The following is a 15,341-nucleotide window of genomic DNA, read 5'->3' as shown; positions in this document are numbered from 1 at the left end:
TCTGCTTCTGTGTGTATCTCTGATGATAGATACAGAGCTGAAATAGTTGTCCTTTGAAAAGCCTAGGAGACTTACCTTTCTCATATCATGGGCCCCTCTGACAGTAGTGACACTATAGATACCTTCTCAGAATAATATTTTTACGTGTATACAATAACACTCAGAAGGTTGCAAAGGAGAACAGTTACACTCAAATGCGATTATCAAAATATTCTTTCAAAAGTTTGCTATAGTATATAGTCATGTAATGTGTGCTACGTTATTAACGCATTAAATAAGACCTAGCAACATTTTTCCAAATAGTGATTAGCATGAATGTTATTTCAAGATACCTGCTACTCTGTAATCAAATAATGAAAATATTCCATTAGTAACAAAGTCACAAGTACTACTGATGCTCTTGCAGTCCGTTTTCTACTTTCATTGAGTTTGATTGAGGGATGTGCTAAATTCCATTTGAAATCAAGATATTTCTCTTAGCCAAGGTCATAAATCCCTGGAATGCTATCCATAGACTACTTTGGTTAAGAATTCTTCCATAGTTACCCTATGACCAGGTAGGTAGGGGTGGGATCTCTTCTTTAGGGACATGTTTGATATCAGTCTTTGGAGAAGAGAAGAGCCTCACATATGAAATCAGAATTTAGAATGAGGACCTAAAACAGAGGACCTAGCGACTATTACCAGGTCTTTTGTCTCACTTAGCTCTGAGAATCTTTTTCTAAGGGTACTGGATAGTGACGAAGACATGACACTATGCCTCATGGACTCTAAGACAGAAGCCAGGCTTCATTGCCTTTGTTAACATGTATCACAAAGTGAAGGAGCCTTAAATGGTAAATGAGATTTCCTTGTATGCTATTCTCTATGTCTATTTTCCTTTTGCTGTGCCCAGGTTCCTTTTGCCGCGGCGCGTCCTTAATAATTCAGACTGGTATCAGCTGGACTAAAGAGTTGAACGTGTATCTTTTAGGATGCACTCAGGATAGCAGTAACAGCCCTTGGCATCCTCTCTCCCTATTCTTCCTTCGCCCATGGAAAACATCACTCATGAATTCTAACCGTGCTTCTTAACCAAACCTAGACTTGTCCTCACAATCTTTTCAAACAACAACAAAAGAGAAGTAAAAATCCCTGAGGTAGCTACTGACAGATCTCAATTCAGGATGAAGCTTAGTCACCGTCTTGGTGTTGGGCCACCAACGGGAACAATGAATGCTCTGGAGTTTAGGACAGAGAGAGGCATTTGTGATAAAGAACAAGAGTCCAGCAAAACTTACCTAACCTCAATCAGAGACTGTTGGAGACACCCCAGTTTAATTTTATTCACATGACCACTGAGTTCCCTCAAACTTGACTTATTCCCTTATTACTCTATGTAGCTCCATATGCTTTCATTTTCTGTGTGTTGCTGTTGAAACAACTTATGCAGAAATAGTCCCCTTTTTTCCCCATCTCCAACACCATGCTAGAGCTAAGAAACATGGTTTCTCACAGGCAAATGGGGAAGAGAGATTTCCTGATTTGGAAATCAGAAGACTTTCTTCTCCATTGTACGAGGATGAAGAAAACCTGTTGTTAACTTTTATAGTATATTCTAGTTATTAAGTTTTATGGTATAGCTTAGTATTCTTTTGAGATAATTGGGTTGATAGGCTACACCAAGAATGTAACCCCAGGTTTATGTAATTATATGGGAAAATTGGCTTCTCTTACATAACCAAGACAACCGAAACAAAACAAATTTGTTCTGGAACTTGTTTGTATGCTGGCAACTCCTTATACTTGGTATGAAACAGTCTTTCTAAAATAATGACATATGACTAGTTTGTATGAGAAATTTAATGGTTCTTAAGCAAAATTTCAGAAATAATAATACCTTTTGTCAATGCTTCTCAAACCATGTGTAATGAAGGCGGGTTTTTCTTTGCCTTTGTAAAGTACAATGAAAATAAATTACTAGAAAATAAAGTAAAAAATCAGACATACAAAAAACAAGCCCAAATCTTTTATTATTTGATTCAACAGACATAAAATTACTTTGTCAAATTCCTATAACAGTTTCTAAATTCTCACCCTCAAATTTTCATACTTAGCTCACCATGAACCAGAAACAGAGTTCACAGACTGAAAATGGACTTTGGAGCACACTATCAGTGGACAGCCTTCCACAATTGTCCTTTTCCCTCTTTAACGTTCTGTGCTGTGTATTATCATGTGCAAAGTTCCTGGTACCTTGTGCCATAAGTGACTCATGATTATTGCTATTTTATCCACTACATGATGGGTAGATGGTCCCTCCACATCCCTTTTATTCCTTCCTCTCCTTAATTCTCTTAAAAGGGGGCACAAACTTTTAACACCAAAATACGTTCAAGAGGTGTTATAAAAGATAGTAATTATCAGTACATCAAAGATTTGCTTTATAGATGCTTTACTGTAGGTTTTTTTGGAGAGTAAAGGAGAATTCCCCCAAGTCATTTTCTAAGAATTCCGGTATATTAAAAAGTAAAGAAATGCAATAACAGAAAAATGGTGCTATTTATATTTTAATATTTATAATGACAAATTAACATTAAACAATGTGAACTTGCTGTTTGTAAAGGTAAAAAACACACACAAATATAAAATACAATGTAATATGCTAGTCACAAAATACACAATTCATTAAAAAATGTATTCTTTATTTACTATAGGAGTGGTCCAGTAATGGAACTCAAGTTTAAAATGAATGAGCTTGTTTCAGTTGTGTCGATGTATCTCTATGACAGATGAATGAACAAATTCCGAGATAATATTGAAAGTCAACCAGATGGCCTACCTGCCCCCACTAGACCCAAGTCTTTCTCCAGAGGGCTATAGGATTTGCTCTTCTCAGAGCAGTTGGACCCTGGAGGGAGAGGACAGAGGGGTAAAAGACACTGGGAGAGAGAAATGTTGGGGGGACCAGAGACAAAAACTTTCAACCACCTTCAGAGGCTGACTATATGGCCTGAACTCTTATGAATAAAGATGTTTCTCCCATTCTAGGAAATGCAGGCTTGCATTCATTGCCTAATAACAATAAAGTTTCTAGTTCTCTATTAATGGACCACAGGTGAAACCTCTTGCAGAGTAACAACCACGGCTATCATTTATTGAACATTTCCTGTTCCATACACTTTATATATATTACCTCATTTGATCCCTATAGCAGCCATTTGAATTAGGTACTGTTATTATCTCCAATTTATAATTGATGAAACTGAGGCCAGAGGTTACGTGTCTTGCCCAGGGTTCACCTGGAAAATGGCACAGCCAGAATCCCATATAAGAACATTTATATTAAGACCCCATTCCCACCCTTGATATATATTTTGTTAATTGTCATAAAGATTGCTATTCCTTTGCTATTCGTGGTGAGAGCAGAAATGAATGACCTGGTAGTGAGCGTTGTAGAAACCAATCTCATGTCATGTCTTCTGAAAGAGAGTCTTTAAAACTAGGTTGCTTTTTATACTTTTCCTCTGTCTGCTGGCATTACTTTAGTTTACATTTATTGAGTATATTCTTCATCTCCAAACAATAACTGGGAAGTCAAAAAAAAAAAAAAAAAGAGGCATATATTCCTGCTTTGTGGGTGGTCATAGTCTAGTAAGAGAGAGAGGCACCTGGACAAATACATGCGATGTCCTGTGTCAAGGGCTAAAAACGTTGATCTCTATCTGGTATATGAGGTAAAACCACTAAAGCCTTTTAAGGAAGGGGGAAACATTTGTGTTTTACAAAGGTCAGTCTGCTGGCTGTGGGAAGGTGAGTTGGAGCACGCTTCCCAAGCTACTTGAGAGAAGATACAGATGTGAACAAAGCAGAGGCAGTGGGAAGGGAGAAGAACGGGCAGATTGAAGGAATTTCAAAGATTCAAATGGATACAAATGGATAGGAGGTGGGGGAAAGGAGGCGGTGAAGATGACATGGCTCGTTCAATGAACAGATGGCTGTACCCTAACTGGGATGGGAGGGCAACACTCTGGGGGAGCCGGGATCATTTAAAGAGCACACGTGATGTGCTCAAAGCTCAGGAGACAATTGCAGACAAGTTTTTGTCCTCAGGAAAGGAGTCCTGTCTGGACATAGAGCCTTGGGGCTCCTTAGCAGAGAGTGCAGCACGCTAGGCTGATGACCTTCAGGAATGGTTAAGGTTGTAGCCCGGAGTGATAGCGAATATGTTGAAGTCCTAAAAGCTTTCTGGGTGGCAGAAGGTGGGCTGAAAAGTGGGGAGTGGGATAGAGAATTAGGAATTGAATCGAGCTTTAGGGGTCCCCTTAAACTAAGGAAAGCAGATACTGGCATAGAGGTGGCCATTTGCCTTTTCTGCTGAATCTGGATGTGGCCTTGAAGTTCTTCATACTGCAGTTTTCCAGAAACTCACTGCCTATCCATGGAGAATGAAACTTATTTGCTATTCCACCATAGGGACTGGGAACCATGTGGAAGATGAAGGTGGGGACAACTAGAAAGAAATCTCCAGAGTTTTGGTGCTTGACACAAGACAGTCTCTCTCCCAGCTTCCGTACCTCCTACACGCTCAAGAGTGGCAAGAGAGCCCTGGAGCATGCTTCTGGCAAGACTTCTTCTCCAACACTCACTTCTCTTCTTCAACACTCACTGCTCCACCTCCGATATTTGAGTAATCTCATTAGGTCCTTTATTTCCATGTTATGCGATCACCAGGATCCTAATAAACTTTCATCCTCCAGACTCTTCACATATTGCTGGGTCCTTTCTCCCATCTACTTGTTCCTACCCCAACTTCCCAAACACTTTTGTTGTATCCTCTGGAACTCCTAATAGTTAGTCATCACAAAATCTCCTATGCCCTCAGCATCTTCTCTAAATGTTCTCTTCAACTTTCTATGTTATCTACTGGCCCCCAACCCCGGGACACTTTGCCATCTGTCCCGGATCTCACAGCTACTCCCTTTTATGCTACACTGTCAAAATTCTTGGTGATTTAAACATTGACATGTGCAACCTTTCCAGACCCAACTTTTCAGGTCTGTGACCTCCTTCCCTCAATGACCTTGTCTCTACCCTACTTCGCCACTTCTCCTATGGCGCCGCTTTATGATTTTGCCATTGCCAGTAATTACAACACATCTCAAATCTCAATTTTAAGGTATTATTTTACAGTCACCATCTGCTATCTTTTTTAGCTCTCTCCCTCCTGGTACTCCACTTTTGAAAATCCTTTCACCCTGTTTTGATGTCTGGCTTCTTTTTAAAAACCACTGGCTTTCACTACATACATACTCATTTAATTCCACTTTGCATAGTGCTGATTCTTTATAATGTGTTTTATTTATTTATTTATTTATTTATTTATTTATTTATTTATTTATTTATTTACTGAAATAGCATATACGTATGTAAATCCAGAGTAGTATACTGGAACTATATATATTTTTTCTAAGTTCTGAGGGTGACCATATACTCTTATCCGGTAAGCACTAGTGAAAAACTATTCTGGTAATTTCTTCAAGTAGGTGAGTTTTCTGAAAAATGTACAGATTCCTCCTTTGAGTACCCTTTCGTGCCATTTATTCTTTGTTCTGGTGAACAGCTTTGACTTATACAGGCTGACAAAAGGAGCACAAGTGACAGAACTGGGCCTGCCACAGGAGACAAAAGAAGAGTATCACGGTGGATTTCAGTTTTAGACAGAGACGCAAAGCCCATTCAAGGAAACATCTGAGGAACAGAGGTAAAGATTAGCTAGCTGACGATCAGATTCTGGGGCTAGCCCTTGATATTGTCAGGGACATCATGACCTGACTGCCACCTGGTCAAGAGGACAGGCCAGCATTTTAATGAGTGGAAGCTGAAAGCAGCCATTGTTCAGGTCAGAGAATGGACCAGTGATGGGCAGTGGGACAGGTCAAGAGCTGTATCTGTTGGGGGCAATGTTATAAAGACCAGGAAAATGCTCCCATTTCCAGGCATTCTATCCCCTTTGCTAATGAACTATGTGTGTAAAGCAGAGACAAGCCAGGACTAATTTTGATTTTATTTGATATGTATTATTTTAGGAGAATAGATGTGAGAGTCTTAAGGAATGACTTCTGGAGACCTATTTCCTTTTCTGCCTTTCATTTAGTTTTCCTGCAGGCAGTGTTTTGTTATTATTATTATTATTATTATTATTATTATTATTATTATCATTATCATTATTTCTTTTTAAGCCTGTACATTGCTTTTCATTATTTTATATTTCACAGAAGCTGTAGAGCTTGAATTTGCCTGGGTGCCTAAAGGAGAAGATGAGCTCACTTTTAGCGTGGGAGTTAGGGGCAGGCTTATTTCTTGTTTTAGATAGTGATTATCATATATGTTGACTTAATACTTTATGACTTAAACACATAATAGCGGTTTACATGAAGAATGATTAATTGCAGAGATGGAGGGGTATGCTAAATTAAGTCCTCAGTATTCTTTGTAACCTTTGAGTTCTTTTCTAATAACCTCTTTTACATTTTTTGACATATGTATGTATGTGTATACATATATACACACACATATATATATTTTAAAACTTTAAAAAGTGAGTCTTGTGACTCTTCTATGTGAGAAGAAATTGAAGTTACGTGAGTATCTTAAAAGTGGGAAATGAAGCCAATTTTATCAACATAAGGCACTGCAAAGAGGCCCAGAAGCCATGAGAAATCACAGGTGTGTGTCCAGGCAGGCCAGTGGAATGATGGAAAACTCCTTGGTGGAGGAAACGGGACAGAATTGGACAGTAGAGAGTACACAGGAGGAAGACATTAAAGGGGGTGATGGGCTTGTGGGCAGCAGCCTCTGCTGGACTCCAGGCTGGTCCATGAGCACTGACTGCTAATTTTCTCCAAGCAACTCTGGAGCTGACCTGGGATCTAAAGTTGTCCCTATGGCATCCCAGAGACCACAGAAAAACTCGCCCAGGCAATCTCCTAAATCTTTGGTAAGTGACCACCTTTCACCAAAGAGGGAAGAAAAAGCACTTTTTCCTCACTCCACCCATTTCCCTTGCTTTCATGGAATTTGTGTGTTTTGTTTGGTTTTAGGTTGGTGTGTTTACTAATTCTACTACTATTATTAACTAGAAAAGAAATTTCCTTAAACATTGAAGAAACCATTAAAGGTTTAGAGAAAATAGTGATACTGAGGGAAATTGGGAGTGGAAAAGTTGATAAATAAACTGAATGGGCAGAGGGATGGACAAAAAGGTAGATTATGAATCTCAGAGTCACAGCAATACATAGAAACATACTTTGAGCTCTTCATTTCTCCATGTTTGGTGTCAATGATTGTGTAATCCACATCACAGCCTCCTGGGTGGTCCCCAGACCTACACACTTTGGCATTATTTTTCTCCTTAAATATTTTTAAACTTGCTCAAGCACAATCTCATATACTGTGCTCCAAAGATTCCTCAGTAGGAAGTTCAGGAATCACCCATGTTCACTTATACCCTTTTTTCTTGCTTATTTGGAATTCTTCACCTCTGCTCTCTTCTTTCTTGTGTCTCTTCTCTTTCCTCCACCTGAAGGTATGCAGCTCCCTTCCCTTTCCTTTAATAATTTACAAAGAACTCGTAAGACAATTCATGCAGATGGCACAGAAGTTTCATGTAGGTGGGGACTGGAGGAGAGTCACATCACAGCACAGCCAAACAAACAGTATAAAAGTTATTATTAAGTATCCATATTTTACATACTCTTGTTCTAGTTCCCAGTCATCTTCATCCCTGGACATTTCTCTCTGGTCATAGTTCCTCCTTGTGCCCAGTTGTGCCACCATTTTGCTGGACCATCAAACTATTTCTCCAGCACCTCTTTCTCCCTCTCAGGTTTCCAAGAGGAAAAACAAAGCTCTCTGTTTTCTTATTGACCCAGGAGAGCACTAAAGGATGTTTCTCTATAAATTATCCCAATTGGTCCTTCACTGATAAATCGTACCTGACATCCTGACTATGTGAGAACAGAGATGATTTTTATTGCCAGCATCCCTAGACGCTGCCCTCTGTCAGGGGAGCCACTGCTCACCTGGGGATGGGGGTGGGGGAGGGAGTGGGAAGGGAGAGAAGGCAGGTTCTTGCAAAGTTCAGCTCTGCCCAAGAATTGCGCGTCTCACCTCTATAGCCTGGGACTCTCCCTCTTCTAAGGCTTAACATGTAGGAACAATGGAAAACTGTATCAAATATTTCAGCTTCTGGCTCTGGCTTTCAGATCAGGTTGGGGCTGTCTCCTGCATTGGGCAAGTTTTCACACATAATTTTAGAAGGAGTTTTTTAATCATATTAGATATTACTAAGGCCTTAGCCAGGGAAGACAATATGTGCTACTGATCTATTTCTTAAAAAAATAATAATAACAAAAATTTTAAACCCCATAATTTTACAACCTAATGAAATTTTCTAAGCACAAGTTTTTAACAAATAGCAGTAATTTAAATTAAACATCTCATCTTCCAAAAACCTTTGTATACAAGTTCCAGTAATGCCACTTTATTTCGTCTATTTGTTCTTTAAGAGAGCATCATAGATGATAATTTTAAAGGGACCTTGCTCCAAGGACACTTGGCTTCAATATTAGGACACTTTCAGTTTTGCCCTAGGACGAAATCTTTATGCCAAGAATTTTAGCCTTCCCTCTCTTCCAGATCATTCCCCAAAGCCTATTATTTCACATCAAACCTGACTGCAGGTTCTTTTGCTAGCAAACAAACAAGGGTCTTGGCTCAAGAGGAATTTTACCTTTAGCTCTTTGAAAATAACAACTGTTTTCTCCAGGCTACACTTGGAAAATGTGGTCTTGTATGTCAATAGCTCCCCACCCCAAAGCCCCTTTTCGAGCATGCTTTCCTACTTCTTTCATTGATATTCCCTAAATCATTATAAGATGTTTCACCCCTTGCCATGGTAATATTGACAAACACCAAACTAAACACTCAACGTTAGTACTAAAATTATATTCTGAGTTTTGTTTGTACTTTTTAGTTTTACCCATTATATAAAGCCCCTCAAGTGGGATAGTGGTTGACAAAAGTAGTGCTAGGAGAATGGCTTTGTGTTAATACAAAGGGAGTAATGTTAACTCCGTCAGACGTAGACTTGTTTTGAGTCAACATAGAGAGTCAGAAGTACCTTGTTGACCCTGATTATTAAACCCAAATAGGTACACATGACCTGACAAAGGATTTTCTTTAATTTATGTTTACTTACACAAGCAACACATGAATGCTTTGCATGGCAAAATATTCAAGGGTTACTGATAAAATTGAAATCTCCCTGACCTTTTTCTGAGGGAAAACACCATTCGTTGTTTCATATGTATTCTTTTCATTGTCTATTGTTTTCTTACATGTGTACCTAGAAATGTAAGGTATTATTGTGAGAGTGTGTGTTTACTAAATAATATTGTCAATTAATTCTTTTTATGCCTTGCGGATGGTTTTTCTGGTGTAGAAAACACTATTCAGAGGTTATCTTTGGTTTTAAATATCAGTAGTTCATTAAAGCTACAGCTAATAAAACCTAGATCTTATGTTTGAGGTAGAGTTTACAAATCTTATTATTCTGGTCATAGAAAATTTTAACAATGACTTGTAAGAGGTCTTTGATTTATATTAAGACCAATTTATAAAAGTAGTTATTTAAACTTCTTTATTTCATTCTGTATTTATGAAAGTAATATATTCTATTTTCTTTTAAAGTTCTACATTGTCTGATTTAAAAAACAAAAATTTTCCAAGTACTTAAATAACATATACTAAATAAATTATACTTCTCAAAAGATGATTCTTAAATTTTCACAATATTCCATTAATGTTTATGAAGCACAGATACTACATCAAAATCACAAGCCTAAACAAATTATATAATAATATATTTTAAATTGGAATTACAAAATTGTTGTTCTAATAAACTATTATTCTATTAGACCAAATTCTAAATACTACATGTGTATAGAATACAAAACTATGCAAAATTCTTAACACTAAATTATAGAAAACACAGACTTGTTTATCTTGACATTTATATTTTAATTTCCAGTTTTCTTAGGGTTGAACGATGCTTATGTAGTAAAGAAAAATTATGTTATCTCATATGATTTTTGGAGTTACTTTCCTATATAATTTTGGGGTTGTTTTCTTTGCATGATGGAGTTTTGTAGCAAATAGAAGATATAGATTGTTACATAATTGCATCCCTGTGACAATGATGGTATGCACTGATCCTTATATGAAAAGTTGTAAAGCCAATGACTACATAACTTGAAGAGTGGGCTGGTCAAAGATACAGCTTATATCCCTGGATTTGAGTCCTGTCATTACTGGATTAGTCAGGGTTCTCCAGGAAAAGAGAATCAGTAGGATGGATATATATATATATATATATATATATATATATATATATATATATATATATATTGAGAGAGAGAGAGAGAGAGAGAGAGAGAGATTGAGAGAGAGATTTTAAGAAATTGGCTCATGCAATTTTTGATGCTTAGTAAGTCCAAAATCTGCAGGGTGGGCCGGCAGGCTGGAGACCCAGAAAAGAGGTACAGTTTAAGTCCAAAGGCAACAGCTTGCTGACAGAATTCCTTCTTGCTTAGGAGACGTCAGTCTTTGTTTTATTAAGGCCTTTGAGTGATTGGTCGAGGCTCACCCACATTATGAAGAGTAAGCTATTTTATTCAAAGTCCACCAATTTCAGTATTAACTTCATCAAAAAAAAAAAAAAAAAAACCTTCAGAAACATCCAGAATAATGTTTGATCAAATATCAGCACTGTGGGCCAGCCAATTGACACATACAATTAGTCATCACAATATAATTTAAATTAGATCAGACTGAAATCGTACCCGGTTGGCAACATCACTTGATTAAAATTTACATTTCTATGGTGAAAATAAGTAAATGTATTTCCATTTAACTCTAAAGACCTTTGAGCTTGCACAAATCCTACCTTTATTCTTTTCATATGCAGTCATGTGCCGCTCAACAACGGGGATACATTGTGAGAAATATGTTGTTAGGTGGTTTTGTCGTTGTGCAAACATCATAGAGCTCACCTGCACAAACCTAGACAGTGGAGCCTCCTACTTACCTAGGCTACAAGGTAGAGCCTGTTGCTCCTAGGCTACAGCACATAACTGTACAAAACATGAAATTAAATCAAGTACAAGAAAAAATAATGCAATCAGGAGACTTGGTAAACACAAGATGTATGAGGCTGCTGGCATAACATGGCTTACTGTTTTACAGCCAATTGCTTTTTATAGAATACACTCTAAAATAATGATAAAAAGTGAAATACAGTAAATACATAAACCTGTCATTTATTATCATTATCAACTATTATGAATGGTGCATAATTGTACGTGCTATACTTTCATACGACTGGTAGCGCAGTAGGTTTGCTTCCACCAGCATCACCACAAACACTTGCGTAATGCATTGCACCAAGACCTTATGACTACAACATCACTAGGCAATAGGAATTTTTTGGCTCCTTTCTAATTTGTGGGACCACTGTCTTATATGTTGTGTATAACTGTATTATCTATCAATATTGCCTATCATTAAGACCCCATCAAACTCTGATAGATATTTAAATTATATCTCTGCACATGTAGTCGCCTATGCGTATTTTCCATGTTGCTAGCTCTCATAGTGTGATTGTACCTTAGTTGAACTCTTTCTAATTAATAGATACTCAGATTGTTTCTCATGTATTTAGGTCCATTTATTTAGCTCTTCTTTTTGCCCTTCTGTAAAAATATATGATTTTTATCATTAAGATTGTGTACAATTTAGGTAACTTAGAGTTTTTTGTGGTATCATGAATGGTGTACTAGTTTCCTAGGACTGCCATAAAAAACTACCACAAACTTCATGGCGTAAAACACCAGAAATTTCTTTTCTCATTGTTCGGGAAGTCAGACGTACAAAATCAAGGTGTGGGCAGGGCCACACACCTTCCAAAGGCCTTATTTCTAAATACTTTATGATTTGCTGTTTATGTGAAAGAGACCTTTTAAAAATTGTATTTTCTACTTTGTTTTTAGTGATATATGGATATATTATTTGAAAAATTGATCTTTTATTTTATGCATTACTGAGCTGTCTTTGTACTTCTAAGAGTTTGTTAGTATATTACTTCGGATTTTCTAGTAGAAAATAGTATTTTCTGCAAATAAATAGAGTTTTTCCCTCCTTTTCCAGTATTTACATATTATATTCATTTTTTGGTATTATTTAAGCCCTCCGAGATACATTGAAGATTAACAAAAAAAAGAAGAAATCACTTTAAATGGAGACGTTTCAAAAAGTCTTTAATTAAATACCAGTTAGGTTTTTGGTAGGTACTTTTTACAAGTTAAGTCACTACTCTACTCAAACAACAAGTACAAAGATGAACAAACTGAAAAATCAAGAACTCTATTTTGATTCATGAGAGAAATTAGGTCACCAGGCAAACTGCTCCCCCCACATTGAAGAGACAGGTGGATACAGAGAATTACAACTTAGCGGAGCAGAAACCCATGAGGAGAAACCTCTTCAGGAGCCTTAACTATAATAATTAAATTGCTAGAGGTTTAGTATGGACAAGCCTGAGAGTTAAAAACTCGTGGGGGCACTCCATCATCAAGGGGCATCCCCCCACTTTTGTAGGTTTTACTCTAGGAGCTCAAACAGGTTCTCACAGTGAATGTCAAAGAAAAAAATCCCCTTGTCCTTCCAGGAGAAGAGTAACCATTTTGAAATATGTCATTGCATTCTTTTTTTGTTAACAAAGGCTACCTTCAGGAGAAACTATTTTACCAGAGCCTAACCTGCTTGAGTTTTATCAGAGCCTAATCTACCTGTGGAAAGAAAAATATCTAACTCCAGCCCCCTGTAGCCATGCTTTCCCACCTAAGAAGGGGAGAAACATAGATGCACTGTTGAAGTTCACACTACAGGGGAACACACTCATCAAAAGACCGAGACCTAGACATAGGACTATATAGAATGTTCCCCTCTGCCCACACCTCACCACTTTGCTAAAGACCTACTTGGTCATTTGTTTAATACACTGCAAGATTTGATTTGCTAATGTTTATTTAGGAAGCTACCTCTGTGTTCTTAAGTGAAATTGACCTCTAATTTTGCTTCTTGAGTAGAATTTGCCTTGTTTTCACTTGAGATTATAATAGCCTTATAAGACAACTGTGTAGTTTCTTTTTTCATTATGTGTATATGGTCAAATTTTGTCATGATCCTTGGGTATTTGATAAGTATTTATATCATTTTTTTAGGTGCAGAATTTGTTCTGTTTCTTATAAATTCAAGATTTTTTAATGGAATTAGTCAAGTATACACTTACATTGTTTTGAATATCATCTCTTCTCCATTTTTCCTACAAGGACTTTTCTAACAATATCTTCCAACACATTTCTATTAGATAAAATTTGAATCTTCTGGATAGATTGTTTGAGTCTCTGTTTTCCTTTTCTTACTTTATATCTTTTCATTGTGTGTGTGTCCTGTATTCTGGGGGGGGAGGGGGCATATTTGGGTTTTCCTCCAGCTCACTAATTTGCTCTTTTTTTATATTCCATCTGCTATTCTACTCAATGACTCATTTCATTGTCTACTCAATGACTCATTTCAAAGATGAAGCCTTTAATTTATGTGATTGCTGGTTGATTCCTTTAAAAAAAAAAATGTTGGTTAAAATACTCTCTTGCATCTCTTGGAATATACTTGTCATGCAGGGCGGCCTGCAGGGTCTCAGCTCCCGCTCCCCACACAAGAACACAGGATATGGCTAGGCCAAAACGGAACACCCACGGAGCCATAGGTAGGGGAGTCACACCACTATAGTCTCACTGGAGGCTGGATTCCCACGACGTGTGACCTGCTGTCCGCTTTTCTGTCAGCCGACTGACTCTGACTTCCCATGACTCTCCTCGACTTCCCAACGTAGCCATGACAGTTATATTAGTGGCCAATGGCTCAACGGTTACAGCTGACGGCCAACTAGCCACAGCTGACGGCCATCTGCTACCCGAGCCAGCATCCCTCCACGTGAGGCCGAGACCCTGGAAACTGCTCTCTGGGGCTCTGTCCCCACAATACTGTATTAATACTGTATTAATACAATACTGCATTAATTAAGCTTAGAATAAAATTACACATACTTATCATGGCCTAGAATGTCCTAGATGATCAGGCCTAAACTCCCCACACCCCACTTGTCCATTATACTCCAGATATTTTGGTCTCCCAGCTGTTGTCAATATATCAAATCCTCCAATCGCAAATACCCATTCTTCCCTCTGCTTGCCCTATTCTCCCCCTGGATGTTATAAAGCTTTCTCCTGGTCAGTATTCAGATTTCCGGTCAAAAGTTACCTCCTCATCAAAAATATATTCCCTAAGTACCTTAACATACATTCTCTCTGTCTCCCCCGCCCCTTATTTATTTGCTTATCCAGAACATATTTTGCTCTCTGGTATTTTACTTAATTCATTAATTTATTTATTTTGTCTGTCTCTATCACTAAATTAGAATGTCCATGAAGGCAGGAACCTTGCCTTTTGTGTTTATGTTTATGATAGTATCTCCAAAAGTTAAATACATATTAGAGAGGCTCAAGAAATATGTGTTAAATGAAGTAATGATAGTGTTTCTAAATTCCAGTGCTGCCTAGTTGATTAACTATTTCTCTGTGTGTGCATTCCTCCATGCTTTGTGCCTCTCTCATGATGCTGGTGCATCTCAACTGATGAATAGTCGTGTGTTTGTCTTTGTATTTGTGATGCCTTTTTAGACCATTCTGAGAAAGCTCCATCAAATTACTCCAGTCTGCATATGAAGGAGATGTGTCAATGTTTTGTTTTTATTTATTGCTGAGAAGTATTCCATAGTATGGATATAACATAGTTTTATTTACTCATCCATTAAAAGACAGATGGATATTTCCAGTTTTGGGCTATTATAAATAAAACTTCTATGAACATTACTTTACAGATTTTTGTGTAAACATTAGCTTCATTTTTCTAGGATAAATGCTTAGGAGTACAATTGCTGGGTCATGTGATGGCTGCATTTTTAGTTTATAAGAAACTTCCAAACTGTTTCCCAGAGTAGCTATACCATTTTGTGTCCCCACTAACAATTTATAAGAGATCCAGTTTCTCTGCATCCTTTCCCGTGTTTTCTACTGTCAGTAATTTTTATTTTAGCTATTCTAATAGGCACATGTCTGTAATGACTGATTGTGTTAGTTTTCTATTGCTGCCATGACAAATTAACACAACTTTAGCAAATT

The sequence above is a fragment of the Rhinolophus ferrumequinum genome, chromosome 20 (assembly GCF_004115265.2).
Source record: "Rhinolophus ferrumequinum isolate MPI-CBG mRhiFer1 chromosome 20, mRhiFer1_v1.p, whole genome shotgun sequence".
NCBI lineage: Eukaryota > Metazoa > Chordata > Mammalia > Chiroptera > Rhinolophidae > Rhinolophus > Rhinolophus ferrumequinum.
This window is presented reverse-complemented; position numbering follows the sequence as displayed.